The following is a 16222-nucleotide window of genomic DNA, read 5'->3' as shown; positions in this document are numbered from 1 at the left end:
AGGCTTTGGAATGCCTAAGAGCCCTCAAAATTGGCATTTTCTCAATTGGACTAAACTTGGGCTCAGCAGGGACATGCCTATGTGACACGCCCGTCTGCGATTGATTAAGGCCGTGGTCAAGGCTGTTAAATGGGCACGGGCATGTGATCTACCCGTGTAAATCGTGCTTTGAACTTGCCAAAGGGACACGGTCGTGTGGTCTGCCCGTGTGAGGAAGTCCAGGCGGTGTTGATTTCGTACGTTGGCCCATTTTCTCCATTTTTGGCCCCTTTCTCATTCATTTCACTCTCCTATGCTCACCTAAGTATAAAACATGAAATTAAGGCATTAGGAGCATCGAATTCACCAATTTTAAGGAAAAATCATCCATAAAATGTGCTAAGCATGGGATAGAAATATGTATAAATTACGTTTTATCAAATATCCCCACACTTAAGCATTTGCTTATCCTCAAGCAAAATCCTCAACTCATAATCAAAATAAATTCTTCTCAACTTATAATTTCTATTGATAATATCTCAAAATAATCCATAGGTAATCATACATTAAAATTCAACTGAAAGAACATTAAAGTTTCAAACATTCCAAGTTGAGCATTTTATTATGAAAATATAGGTGTCTCCCCTCATCTAAGTAATTACATTTTATTCAAAATATCACAGAGTTTCACATCCTCACTAAAGATTCACTCAAATCACTCGAAGTGTTTAAGGACAATAAATGAAGCACTCAATAGTCAATAATGAAAAGTCAAATCTCCACCACTATAAACTGAGATGAAAAATCAATCAAAAGGTCTTTAGAGGGTTGTAACGTGGCTTTGGTTAGAGGGTGTGGTCACAAGCTGAAAGAAAGGGTTAGAATCGAGATTGAATTGAAATTTTGCCTAACTAGAAAAATGACTAGTCATCAATTGCGTACAACAGAGCTTTTTCTCAGAATATGGAATTTAACTTCTTTAGCTCAGAAGATCACTACTACTAATATGTATACATGTATTTTTTTTATTAAGAACAAGTCAAATTACAAAATAGAATAAAACATAGTTAATGCCACTATTCCAACTCAAATCTCGACTAAAATAGGGATCAAATTAATTTAGGGGATTTCAACAATAATGAGTTATGGGTTAATATTGAAGGTAAATTAATGAATGATTTGTTAGGCTCAAGGGGGTTCACTAAGGGTTAATTGTGAAGGCAGGCTTTTATGGAGTGAGTGGGTTAAACCTAAGTGCCTTTATCATTTTGACATATCAAATCAAATGGTGTTGTCTTGACATGCATAATCAAGCAAGTTCTAGAATAACAATTCAATACTGACGCACTCATAATGAAAGTGAGCATGAAAGAAATAATAGATGCTCTAACGGCTCAAGATCTCACAAAAATTATGGCTTTTTGATGTTTAAACTTGTGAATTCCAACTCAAAATAATACCTAAACTTGGGGAAACAACCTAAAAGTTTTCAATTCTTCAAAAATCAACTTATCATGCTTGATTCCCTAATGTCTTAAAGTTTAAACAATCAATGGATAAATGCCTATGTTTTAATTCAAGACATATCAATAAAAATCATAAATTAATCAAAATCCATTCTAATCATGGAATGAGAAGATCATATGAGAATAAGATAAAATTCAGGAATTTCTAATGACGATATAAAAGACCCCCCACACTTAAGATGTACATTGCCTTCAATGTACAACGGTAGATATATTGAAAAAGATAGATTTAGAATCATAAGATAGGGAAAGAAGTGAAACTTCCTGAATGATGAATGAACTCCTTGAATTGGTGTTTCAAAGAATAATCGGTGTGAGAGTGGAGGAGGATACTCTGGTGGTCGTAGAGGTTGGGTTCCACAAATGCTATGCCAAAAGAATATTATATCTCAAGTTGGCTTTAGTCGTGGTCGAGCAGGACATGGTAGTCGTGGAGAACCTTTCCCAGCGGAGTTTCAAGTTCCTGAGTAATAATGAGCTTTGGAGCTCTTTATAATTGTGATAGAATCAGGAACTCTTTTAGGAAACATATAAGGAAGACTAAGTACTCATAACGAATTAGCCGAAATTAAAAATTGTAAAATATAATTATAAAACCTAATAAAAATAAGGTGAAAGAAAAATAAAAAGTAGTCTTAAAATAAAATAAAAGTAAAAACATAAAATAAAAAATAAAAAAAATTTAAACATCTTCATCGCTAGATGGTTCGTGACGTGGGGGTGGCGATGAGATGTGGAACTGCTGACAAATCTGCTATAAAGTAGCATCAATGTTATCGAAGCGCTGAAAACACTGTTGCTCAAATCGGGTAAGGCGCTCAGAGATGTCAGTGTATAAAGCCGCCGCATGAACTGGAGAAGAGCTTGGTGGTGGCTGAGACGGTGGGTCCTCATTACGTGGAGGGACATCATCAGTAATGTCCTCGGGATCCTCCTTCTAGGTGGATTGGGCTAGGCGATACTGAGGAGGGTGGGTTCCTCGGCGTTTCTCGATCATTCTCATACTAAGCATGCTCGAGATGCCCTGTGGGGACATCTGGCCCATGAGAGTGTGAGAGGATGATTGGGTTGCTGTATTGAGGAGCCCGAAGTGTCGAGCCAACCACGTCACATAAGGCCCAATGGAGATGACCCCCTTCTTATGCCACTCCATCTGATGTTGAATGGCGAGGGAAATGAAATAAGCAAGGTCGAAGACGTGCCCATGCGACATACACCATAGAAAGTAGGTGTCATGAGTGTTGACGACGCCAGTGGTCTCTCGCCTTCCTGTTAACGTGTGAGCTAAAATGGCGTGTAGGTACCTCAGAGATGGAGGGAGAGCCGATGCCTTGCAGCGGCTAGGATTGTAGAAGGCAGAGCCAAGGGCGAGGGCATTCCAGCACCGTGAAAGAGAATGATGGATGTGGCGATTGAGAGTGTGGAGCTCATTCTCCTTCATGAACTCTTCCGTGTAAAGGCCCATGCGGTACCGAACTCTGGGATGCTCAACTGGCAGACTAGACTGTCGAGGCAAAATTGGACCATTCCCGGATCATCAAAACGGGTCATCACGATCTGAAGATGAAATGTTGGAAAAAATTCCATCGTGAGCTCGAGATACGTCGGCTCGACAATCTTGAAGAAAAGTCCCCAAGGATCGGTGGTGAGGAGGGCCCGAATTACATCAGCAAGTTGGACTTGTTCTAACGCGGTCCAGTCTATACAGCGGCCCAGTTCCAAGGGTCGAGCCCGTAGAATCTGAAATAGTTCGTCTTGATTGCCTGGTGGAAATTGGAGGAAGGGGTGGCGAATTTCTGTGGTAGGTCCGTAGGATGACGCCCCTTTCCATTTTTTCAGAGCGGGGACAGCAGTCTTCTTGCCACGTGAGGTAGACATAATGTACCTGTAATGGAAATTGAAGTGGAATGTGAATACTTTCCATGGGGCTTACATATTAACCTATATTATAACAACCAAAATAAATGTGCCAAATAACCCTATAAGAATAAGTAATGGAGATATCTAAAGAATGAATTTGTGTGGGGTTAATAGCATGAAACTCATAGAAACAATGAATGAATGTAGCCTAATATACTGACTAAGAAAATAAAAAATTACCAAAACAAAACTTAAAAACATATACTTATCTACTATTCTAACTATGAATGTGCATGTAAAATAGTCAAATGGAGCATAGAAATCATGAAAGAAGCAAAATAATTGAAGAAGATTAAGATAAAAGAGTAAACAAATGCAAGAGCGAGGAGCTTATGCGTCAAAAATGTAGTTGAAGGTGGCGCACGGGCGTGGCAGGAGGCTGTGTGAATCTACAGCGACTAGGGTTAGGGATTTTGGGTGAGGGAGATGATGAATAGTGAAGGGTATTTATAGATTTTGGGACACACGGCCAGGGGACACGCCCATGTTCCCCAATTTTTGCCCGTATGATTCGTAAATTTTTTAATTTGGGCGCGTTTGACATTTGGCCCACGCCCGTGTTCCTTAGGTGTGTGGGTGCACACGGCCGTGTTGCACAGCCGTGTCTATCTTCGTTCGCTTCTTCCACACCCGTTTATGTAGGCCCACGCTCGTGTTAATCCGACAAGTTCGACCACAGGTTCTAAACACGGGCGTGGCAAATGCCCGTGCTATTTTCTCAGGTTCAACCACGGTTCTATGACACTGGTGTGTCGCATTCCCGTGTTGTTTTTGCAAATTCACCCACAGTCCTACAAACGATCACGGCGACTTATCGCATCCCGTGTTGGGGAAAATTTCGCCCTATTTTCACACGGCCTAAGGCACGCCCGTGTGCCTGGCCGTGTGTGCTTTAGAAAGCCTGCGTTCCATGAGTCTATTAATATGTTAGATGTTAAAACTAAAATTTAAAGAAATTAATATTGTTAGTGCTCGGGTTGCCTCTCGAGAAGTGCTTATTTATAGTCTAAGCTAGACTTACCTCTCTGGTGCGTGATCATGGTGGATCGAGGAGTTTACACTCCTCATCCCTGCTATAAATTTTGTCAACATAAGGTTTAAGACGTACTATTTACCTTGAACATGCCGAATTTGGGTTGATTTTCCTTGACCGTGCCATATGGAAAAATGCTAGTTACCGTAAGAGGGGTTTCTTCATTCGGTTCAGAAGTGATGATTCGAGGATCTGCTGCATCTAGTAGTACTTTGTCTCCAACTTGAAGTTGATTTTTGGAAGAATTAGGCTCATCATGGCATGGTTTTGGTTTATCGTGTTTTCTTGATTTATGTGTCTGCCATTCATCTAGCTCCTCGATTTGTAACCTTTGTTCTTCATGGATGGGTTCTTTGTTGTTGCATGGCTTATGTATATTTTTCGGACCTGTTTCTTGCAAAGAAGGTTGTACCATATGGTTAGTTTTAGCCGAATGATATTTGATGTGTTATTCAAATTACGGGCTTGAAGGGTGATTGTTTCATCTCCCACACTTCACTTGTGCCAACGTCAATAATTGTTCTGGCGGTTGCTAAAAAGGGCCTTCCTAAAATTAAGGGTGCGTTACTATCCTCTTCCATGTCTAGAAAAACAAAGTCTAATGGTTTTATCAGCCAATTGAATGCTCATCCTAGTTTGTTTGGGTTTCCTTAGACCTAGTTGCTTAAACAACTTGTAAGCAATAACATTGATACTAGCCCCTAAATCAGCCAAAGCATTATTAACATCTAAACAACCAATTAAATAAGGAATCGTAAAACTCCCTAGATCTTTTAGTTTGTTGGGCAGCTTATTCTGAAGAATGGCTAAGCAAACCGCGTTCAGCTCCACATGCGACCTTTCATCTAACTTTCGTTTATTTGTTAGAAGCTTCACTAAAAATTTGACTGCGTTCAGCATCTGCGAAAGTGCTTCAATAAACGGTAAGTTAATATGTATTTTCTTTAAAAGTTTAAGGAATTTACCAAATTTTTTGTTTGAGCGGTCTTTCCTTGTTGCCTTGGGCTATGGCACACGAGGTTTATATTCTGGATTTACCAATTTTTGTTCGTTTTGGCCTACCTCATTCTTACCTTCGCTTGCCTACCTCATTCTGGCCTTGGTTTTTCCACTAACCCTTCCTCATCATGAATGGCAATTGCGTTGAGTTGCTCCCTTGGGTTAGATTCAGTGTTGCTTGGCAGGTTGCCTTGTGGTCATTTGGAAATCAACTTGGCGAGCTGTCCAATCTGAGTTTCGAGCCCCTGGATTGATGCTTATTAATTTTTGAGTGCCGTCTCGGTATTCTAAAAACGAGTCTCTGACACCGAGATGAATTTGGTTAGCATCTCCTTAAGGTTCAGCTTTTTCTCCTGCTGGTATGGTGGTTGTTGAAAGCTTGGAAAGGGTGGTGGTTTCTGATTTTCTTGGCCTCCCCATGAAAAATTTGGGTGATTCCTCCAACCTGTATTGTAAGTATTGCTATAAGGATTGTTTTGAGATCGAGGATTATTACCCATGTAATTTAACTGCTCGTTCTCCATGTTGTGGCCATAATGTGGGTATTCTGAATTGCTCGATCCACCTCCATTTGCTTCGTACTGCATTACTGGGTGAACCTGTGAAGAACTAAGAAAACCATCAATTTTCTTATTCAAGAGTTCTACCTAATTAAAGAGCATGGTGACCCAATCGACGTTATAAATGCCGACTGTTTTCGTTGGCTTTGTCCTCATGACTTGCCACTGATAGTTATTCAGTGACATCTCCTCTATAAACTCATAGGCACCTTCAGGTGTTTTATTATTGATGGTTCCGCTAGCACCTGCGTCAACCATTTGTCAAGTCGAAGGATTCAGGCTATTATGAATAGTATGAACCTGTAGCCAGAGTGGTAACCCATGGTGAGGGCATCTTCGCAAAAGGTCCTTATATCTCTCCCACATATCGTAGAGTGTTTCTAAATCTATATGCACAAAAGAAGAGATATCATTATGTAATCTAGCCGTTTTAGCCAGCGGAAAGTATTTTAATAAGAACTTTTCGGTCATTTGTTCCCAAATAGTGATTGACCCTCGTGCTAACGAGTTCAACCATTGTTTAGCATTGTTCCTCAATGAAAAGGGAAACAACCGAAGACGTATGACATCATCAGAAATGCCATTGATTTTAAATGTATCGCAGAATTCCAAAAAGTTTGCCAAGTGAGCGTTGGGAGCTTCGTCCTGCAAACCATCAAACTGAACAAATTGTTGTATCATTTGAATTGTGTTAGGTTTCAGTTCAAAAGTATTTGCAGCTACAGTAGGTCTAACTATGCTCGATTCAGTTCATGTTAAAGAAAGTTTGGCATAATCATACATAGTCTGCGGAGTAAGATTCTAATTTACTGGATTAATAGCAATCGCAGGAGGTATCAGGTTTTCCTGATTTTCAGCCATCTTCTTGGTTGTGGTTTGAATATCGGCCTCTTGCTCGTTCTCTGTGTATCTTAAGCTTCACCTTATTTCTCTTTGGTTTTTGCGAACTGTACGATCGACCTCACTGTCAAAAAGTAATGGTCCTGATGGGTTCCTTCTAGTCATAAACTATAAGAACCTGCCAGAAAAAGGGAAAAAGAAGAATTAGTAATAAAAATTAGAATAAAATTTAAATTGTAATAAAAGTAAATGGCTAAAGTAATAAAAATCAAGTGTTCCTAATATCTTAGTTCCCCGGAAACGGCGCCAAAAACTTCATACGTGATATTCATGATAGGTTTTAAATATTTATAATGAATCGTTCTTGAAACTAACTATTATCACGATGAAGGCAAGTGTACCTATCGAACAGTAGTATAGCTTTAGCAAGACCGGATTATCGAACCCAAAAGAACTAAAAGTACTAGTATCAACTTTTTTTTTTATTATCTAGCCTAAAAAAAATAAAAGGGTTTTGTTTATCTAACTAATTAACTAAAATAAGAAATCACAGAAAAGAAATTTGGGGAAAATACTTTTTGGAAAACTCGATTGATTGAGACAATACCTAAGGAAAAATCCACCTAGACTTCACTTGTTATTTGACTCTGAATCAGACGATTTATTCATTCAACTTGTTCCATAGAGATCCCTAAGTTATATTATTATCTCTCTCGAGACTAACAACATCTAACCCTAGTTTGAATAATTGAAATCTCTTTCTAATTAATGCCCTAGGGTTGCATTAACTCGATCTATGGATCCCCTTATTAGGTTTCACCCTAATCTGGCAAAATCTTGTCACCCTATCTCTAGGCACGCAACCAACTCTGCTTAATTATGACAAATTTACTCTTAGACAGGGTATATTCCTTCTCTGAATAAGAGCTTAACTTGAATCAATATCCCGGAATATCAAAATAAGAATTAAGAACACATAATTAAGAATAAGTCAAATATTTATCATACAATTCAGATAATAATAACAAGATTCATCTTAGGTTTCATCCCTTTTAGGTATTTAGGGGTTTTAGTTCATACTAATGAAAGAAAATATCTCAAAAGAATAAAAATAAAAAAACATAAGAAAACCCAAAACTCCTGAGGGAATTTAAAGGGAGATCTTAAGTCTTGATTGTGAATCCGGCTTCTAAGATGGATCGATCAGCTTCCCTTGAGCAATTCATTGCTTCCTCCTCTACCTCCCTCCCCCCCTCTTCTCCTCTTCTACAGTGAATTTATAGGCTTTAGAATACCTAAGAGCCCTCAAAATTGGCTTTTTCCAAATTGGACTAAACTTGGGCTTGGCAGGGACACGCCTGTGTTACACGCCCGTGTGACACGCCCATGTGACACGCCCGTGTGTGATTGCCTAAGGCCGTGGTCAAGGCTGTTAAATGGGCACGGGCGTGTGATCTACCCATGTAATTCGTGTTTGACCTTGCCAAAGGGACACGGTCGTTTGGTCTACCCGTGTGAGCAAGTTCAGGCGGTGTTGATTTCGTACGTTGGCCTATTCTCTCTGTTTTTGGCCCGTTTCTCGTTCCTTTCACTCTCCTATACTCACCTAAGCATAAAACATGAAATTAAGCCATTAGGAGCATCGAATTCACCAATTTTAAAGAAAAATCATCCATAAAATGTGCTATGCATGGGATACAAATATGTATAAATTACGGTTTATCACACAATAAAAAATTTGGATATTGAGAAGTTCAACGGGATCACAAATTTTAGTTTCTGGCAAATTCAAATAATTACAAAGGTAGCTAATGTATCCGAGCACAAGGGTGATAATTCATTATTCTCCACATATAATCTGGTTGAAGGTGGAGTCATGTCAGATATCATTCATATACCTGATTTACAAGAAGAATCTCACCCACTTTTGGGTTTTTATGACTCGAATGATTTGCGGAAAGCTTGAGGCAAGGTTGGTCACAGAAGGCTACTGCCAGGTGGAGAAAGTTGATGTTTTCTCTATTGTTTGGGTATTACTAGCCCTTGTTGCATTATACAACTTTTATTTGAAGACTTTGAGTCTTTTAGTTTCCAAGCTTGAGCACAGTTTAGACTTGGGTGACATTTTGCAAAATTTGAGTTAGGCTTGTGATGAGGCATGGAAAAGGAGGCATGATAGAGACAATTCAAGGTGGAGAATTATAGGGTCTGCCTCACATTTATTAAACGTTTAGCAAGAACTTATCAGAGACAGATGCACAATGTCATGACAAGGAATATGTGACGTTGTGACAACGGCCTCTTGAGGTAAGAGCAAGGGCGATATCACGAAGAGGAGAGTCGTGACGTCCCAATGTCACGATGATATCTCACCTAATGTAGTCGCGTTTTAGACTCCAATCAGGACTTTTTCTCCAGTTGAACTCTAATTATTCTAGAAATATTTTAGTATGATTAGAGCTCTTATCTTAACCTATTTAAAGGGGTCATTGTATCTCTATTTTGATATGTCATTTAAAGGGGTCATTGTATCTCTATTCTGGGATTGGTATGGTACGTTTAGTACATTTAGGATTATTTTCTCCATTTTGTACTTTATTTGCTTACTTATTTAGTGAAAAGTCAAAGCCTCGTTTGCCCATGATTTTTATCCTCTTCGGATGAATTTTCCACGTAAAATATTTGTGTGTTCAATCTTTTCTACTTTTCTTGTTCATCATTTATACAGGTCGATCCCTAACATATAAAAATATGATAGAATGGTAATTTATCATTCAACTTTATGAAATTTTATTATTTGATAGGTGTGTGCTTGTTTTGATTAAAATTGAATTAATTGATAGAATCAAATTAGTTTGGTTAAATGGTCAGTTACTGAAATTAGTTTGACTGGGGTCAATTAAATGTTTTATGAAAATTTGATTATTAGCTAATTTGATTTGGAAGTAAGTAATTAACCTAACTAATTGATTAAGTAAAATAAATAATATATATTATACATCTATAACCTTAATATATACAAACCAAGTGGACCTACAAAGAGTAAAAAAATATTATGAAAAATAAAGTTAAAATATGTAAAATGATGAAGGTGAATGTTTCTCTCTCACATAGCCTAGAGCGACTTGATCGCCCATTGATTCTGAGTTGGAAAGGGTGACGAACAAAGTTAATAACAAGTTTTAGATGGGGAGCCTGATTGTAACGCCCCAAATTTTCAAAAATTTCGTCTTTTGTAAATCAGTAGCACAAAAATATCTGTATATGTTTTTGGAAAATTATGACACACAACTATGCATCTGCTTCAGTGATTAAGTGTTCTGGATATGTGTGAGAGGTCCCAAGTTCAAGCCTTACTTGGGTTAAATTTTGGAATTTTATGAATAAGCCCTATCTTTGTTCAGTAGACTCTTATTTAATTATTGGTAGAGTTATATCAGAATGGGCCTATTGGTCTGGTGATTGAGTGGAGTGTTAGTCTGCTTGGGGTGTTGTGTTCGAATCCCTGCGTGGGCGAAAAAGTTTATTTTTGCTCGACTCGGTGGGTTAAGAGTTTGATGTAATCGAGATTCTGAGTAGCTGTGTGTAGTGGGGATAGTGGGAGAAGATTAAAGGATTGGGTGGCATATCAGATATTTTCAATTGTTTCAAACAGTTTTCCCCTTTCGAAATTCTCTGTCGATTCTTCATTTTTTCCCCTTTCCTTCTGCCGAATTTTTCTTCTTCCTCCCCTATCCTTGTTGTAACACCACAAACCCGGCCTAGACATTACGACCGAATCCGGTGTGTCACATTACCTACCACTAACCAAGTTACCTAGTTTACTAAAGTTTGGGTGAGCTTTGCAAAAACCATTAATGAAGTTTTAAGAGAAATGTTCTGACTCACTAGTGTGAGTCCTATCCATTATCGATTGTTAAGGGTTTAGAAAAACGTGAGTTTTGTTGCACCTTGAAAAGTTTCGTTTTGAAGACGTTTTATTGTCGTGTCGGTTTGAAACAAGTAATTTTTGATAAACCCAGAGTTAACAATTTTAAGGAATCAATTTAAGTGATGTGAATCTCAAGTCGAAAACGATTTAAGTAATTTAAAAACCCAAAATAAAAATAATAGAGTGGCCTTATTACAACTTTAACCAAAATAGAAATAATCAAAAATAAATGTGAAATTTAAAAGGAAGCTACTTGAAACTTGTTTAAAACCAAAAATTTAATCTTCGTGGCCACTCTGAATCCCGTCCAGCTCCAAGTCCACCAACTAGGGCTCACCTGCTAGGATGGAAGAGAAAGGGGGTGAGTTTGGAAAACTCAGTGTATATGGAAATCCCATCCAAAGCCCAAGTCAGCTCAAGCCCATTGGGCCTAAGCCCTATTTAGATAACAATGGCACCGGGTCAAGCCTTTTTAGAATACTGATGAACCGGGCCTTAGCCCCTTTTCAGATAACAGTATGGCCCAGAGGCCCATTCCAGAACAGAACAGACATATTCTTGTATGCAAACCCAACCCGGCCTATAACCAACCGCTACACTCCACCCGCACCAACCCTCCACTCCATGTGGGGAATAGCTCAACCTACCCAAATTTACACTCCACAGCCAAATAGATAGTCGTCAGATATCGATAAGTTGAGGCAAAGCCTCCAAGATCGTGGTCAAGCCACTTTCGATACTTCCTCCATCAATAACCCATCCCATGCATCGATAATAATAACATGGCATGCAAAGAAATAGTAACAATCAAACATGCATTCAGTCAACCTTAACCTAGGGGTATATCAAGAATTTTGCTTAGGGTAAAACGTAAACTTTACGCCTATAAAGGTATTTCAAGAATTTTATCGCTTTTAAGGGTTCTCATGAATGTTACGGTCCTTACTAGCCCATTTGTCATCGCAGTAATTTATTTATCTCAATTTCCCAATTTTAGCCATTGGGCCCTAAAACCCCTAATGGGCCCTACAGTGTCCATTAGCAATTTAAGCCCATTTAACTCAAGTTTTATGACCAGTTTACCGGTTTAAGCAGTTTTGATTCTACAGTCTAACAGAACATACTTATTGCCTATTTTTTTATATTATATTTATATTATTCTTTTTTTATTAACCCGTATGAGTCCGTAAGCCCATTGGGCCCAGTTTTAGCCTATCGAGGCCCAATTACCGAAGTGCACGAAATTTCACACACGACTAACTTACCACTTTGCAATTTCAGATCTAATGATTTCTAAACATCTTGTGAGCACTCGCACAATCACAAGCCCATGAAATGCTGAAATTTCGGCATTTCGGCTTTTGCCGAATTGAACTATGAGAGGGTGTTCGATACACACCTATTTCGTGATGACTGCTACTGAGATCCCTTACGATGTCCTACAATTTATTACCATAATTCTTAGATTGCAACCCACAACAACCAATCCCAATATTCAGCAACCCATATTCGAACTATGCCCCTAAAGCCTTTAGAATCTTACCTTTTTGCCGAAAACCGATGACTAGATCTAAGTCTAGTTGTTCCAAAGATCCAAGCCTCTGATCAAGCCTCTAGAAGACACTAATCACCAAAATAAATCGTCGGTTAAAGACCCTTAAAGCCCTATGCCCAAATCGACAGCCTCCCTAGATTTTAGGGACTTCGGCTTTTCTAAATTGTAAAATAAGACTAGATCTGATGTGATGAGCACTTACCACTTATTCCTCTTTTATTTCTACGCAAATCTAATGTAGATCTATCCTCTAAATGATAGTAGAACTCGAATTCAGGAAATCTGAAGTTTCGGCTATAAGTCCCTAAATCTATGGTATTTTAGCTTTTTAAGTGATGAAAAGATGACGATTTGAGGCTATAACTTTGAAGTAATATTACCGACAGATACTAAGGGTTTAGAGAAGATGAAATTTGATCAAAAAGAACAAAAATAACTGAAGGATTTTGGCTTGGAGAAATCGGCACAAGAAGTGAGTTTTCAGGATTTCAGCTTTTATGGCAATCGGCTATGGAGGTTTTGTGGAGGATGGGATTGAAAGAGGAGGTGAGTAAGGTGATCAGAAGGTTTCGGCTAGAAGAAAAAGCAAAAAGGAAGAAAGAAAATGGAGGAAAAAGAGAGGAAGAAGAATCGGCACCAAGGAGAAGGAATTAGCGTTTTCGGCTTTTGTGAGAACTCAGAAAGGATGAATGGCAGTGAAAGCTTTCAGGTGGCTAACCCTAATTCTCCAAGACAGAAAAAGAAAAGAACCTAACCCTAATATCAACTAAAACAATCAGCCCAACCTCCCTAAGGCCCTTGCCGAAATTCATTTAAGTGATCACATGCCCGGCACATGCCTAAAATTAAAAAGTAACCATATGCCTACCTTGCAACTTGAATCCTGAACCTTTAATTCCCTCCCAGACGCCATTTTTTTTTTAGGAACTTATTGGCGCCAACTTGTCACTTTACTAAGGCCTTATTTGCGTCATAATTTACGAAGTTCTTCTTAAAAGCCCATTTAACCAAGTCTCCTATTCACTTATCACTTAAAATCCAACCTTGATATTTTACCGTGTTTAACTTAGGCTTGGGCCTTCTAAAGGCCCACTAACACACTTAAACACAATTCCAATATTCAGAACACCAAAATTTCAAAATTTACCAAAAATCACAGAAACCCGGAAAATCCCAAAAATCAGGGCGTTACACTTGTCATTTCTTTTGTTTTGTTTCCTACTGCAATTGTTCCTCGGTTGCACAACCTACAATTCAGTCTGGTTGGTAGGTGATAATGGTGCTTTAAATTTAGGTATTTAAGTTATTAATTGGGGAACCTTGGTTTAACTGTGTTGACAGCTGAAAATCTAGTGTGAGGGGCTATGCTAGTGTTGAGTTATAGAGGGAAGCATCCGTAGTTCATAAGGTAAGGGTTTTTCCATTTGAAAGATGACTTTTCATTTTGGGATTAAGTTAAATTCGATCGTTTAAGTGACTAATTGAGCAAATGTTGGTCAATAATAGGTTCAGGAGTGCTCATGGTGACTTTATCTTCGAATCAAAACTAGGTGTGTACCCGAAAACACAAAAAATGATAAACAGCAAAAGCTAAAAAATGAATCTGTGGACACCACACGGGCGTGTGGTCACCTGTATGGTAGGCTGTGTGATAGTACACGGACGTGTGATCGACGAGCCAGGCCATGCGCATAAGACATGGCCACATGACACGGCCATGTGATGGCCTGTGAGGCCGTGTGCGACACACGGGCTCGACCTATTGGGCAGTGTGGGCCACACGGGGTTGTGGGATTCTGGGCTAGGCCGTGTAATCCACACGGCCAAGGCTAATTTAGGCCATGTGGGCCACACGAACCTGTGGGCCCACACGGGCATGTCACATGGGTATGTGAGCCCATTTTTCTGAAATGATCTGTAAGGTTGCATGGGTCGCCCAAGTCGACTGTGGACCTACCGTAAGGTCGGTAAGTGCTACTTAGACCCCTCTTTGAGTATTCTGACTGTCTGATTTCTGTATCGAGCATAAACTAAGATATCTGAATTGAATGTATGATCTGATAATTTACATATTAGCGTTTCATTTTTGTATGTTGCACTACATTGGGGTTGGGATGATGTTATTAGGAAAGTATTCAGAAAGGCTCTTAAGCTTGATATCTGGCAGCTCAGCTGCAATTATCTGATTATGTACCGCATTTCGGTATAGCATCGTGTGAAAGGATGGGTGGGTCAATTTTATCCCCACATGGTGTGTAGGGTTGGACGGAGATGGTGTGTAAAGGCTAGTGGGTAGGATTTTGATATTCTATCTATATACTGTATCTGACATGGACTAGGGCCCTAAATTGTATCTGATTCAGTATCTGATGGGCTAAGGCCCTAACTGATTCTGTAAAGGGCTCCGACCCCTGACTGTTTATTTATGGCACCTGTTGTATATTCTGTATGTGTGCTTTCTATGGGGATTACACACTGAGTTTGCGAAAACTCACCCATTTCTGTTTAATCCGTGTAAGTAATCCTCAAACTTGATGATTGGTGCAGCAGAGGGCTCAGCAGTGACCACCACTATCGAACTTCTTATCTACGTTTTTTATGGGTACATTGCTCATGTTTTGTTGGTATTTTATGTATAATAGACTTTGGGACTATTTGGTTTTTAATTTGGGATTTTGAACTATTTTTATAAACCGCAACGAAGTACCTTTTCCTAAAATAAACTAAGATTTTTCGTAACTAATAACGGTTTCGAAAATTATTGGGTTTCAAAAGCTTCCACGTAAAAGAAATGTTTAAAAGCAAATCAATTAGTCCACGTTTTCTCGAACTAAGTAATAGATAATAACTGGAATGGTGTTAAGGTCAATGTGTTTTCAAAAAAAAAACACTCTCATGTAATATCGTCGAATTCGGCCACAACGTCCAGGTTGGGTTTGGGGTGTTATGTAACACCCGAACCCGAGACCATCGCCGGTGTCGGACACGAGGGGTTAACGAGACAAATCCTCTTAAAGTACCGACCAATTTGGCATTTCCAGACAGGCTGGAAAACTGCGTCACTGTCGCCTTAAAAATCATATCTTGAGTTTCAAAACTCGGAAACTGATTCTGTAAATTTTCCCTGAATTTAGACTCATATATCCATCCATGTATTTATTTCTAGAATTTTTTGTTAGGCCGATTGGTACAGTTTATTAGTTAAAGTCACCCATGTTACAGGGGTCGACTACACTGACCTTCACACGTTACAACTTGAATATCTCTCTGTACAGGGCTTTAATACTGGTGCCGTTTATTTCTAATGAAACTAGACTCAAAATGGAATCTGCACATATAAGGCATGACTTCTAATTCTTTCTGGATAATTTATAGTAAATTTTCAAAGTCACGTCAGGGGACCCAGAAACCGTTCTGGCCCTGTCTCACGAGAACTTTAATATCTCTGGGTATACTGTTCATATGATCGTTTCGTTACTTTCATATGAATATAGACTCGTCAAGGTTCGTTTGCATAACTTATTCACAATTTAATACCCTTCCTACAAATTTTGGTGATTTTTCACATCCACATCACTGCAACTGGCAGCATCTGTTTTTAAGGTAGGCCTTACCTATTTTGTAGTTTCCATGGACCAACTATAGTCTAGTCATACATAGGTCCACCTATGATCATGTTTAGCCATTCAAATGGCTGATCATGTGACCAACACTCCCATTCCAATCCATAATAACATCATGGAACCATATAAAATTACAAACCACAAATGGTCTAATTCCGTACTCCACTTTTACGAACCATTTTCGCATGGCCGTACACATATACATCACAAAAGCACTTGAAAACAACCGAGGGTAGTCCTATACATGCCATATCCA

The sequence above is a fragment of the Gossypium arboreum genome, chromosome 4, assembly GCF_025698485.1.
Source record: "Gossypium arboreum isolate Shixiya-1 chromosome 4, ASM2569848v2, whole genome shotgun sequence".
Taxonomy (NCBI): domain Eukaryota; kingdom Viridiplantae; phylum Streptophyta; class Magnoliopsida; order Malvales; family Malvaceae; genus Gossypium; species Gossypium arboreum.
The sequence above is the reverse complement of the archived record's forward strand: the minus strand, read 5'-3'. Positions refer to the sequence as shown.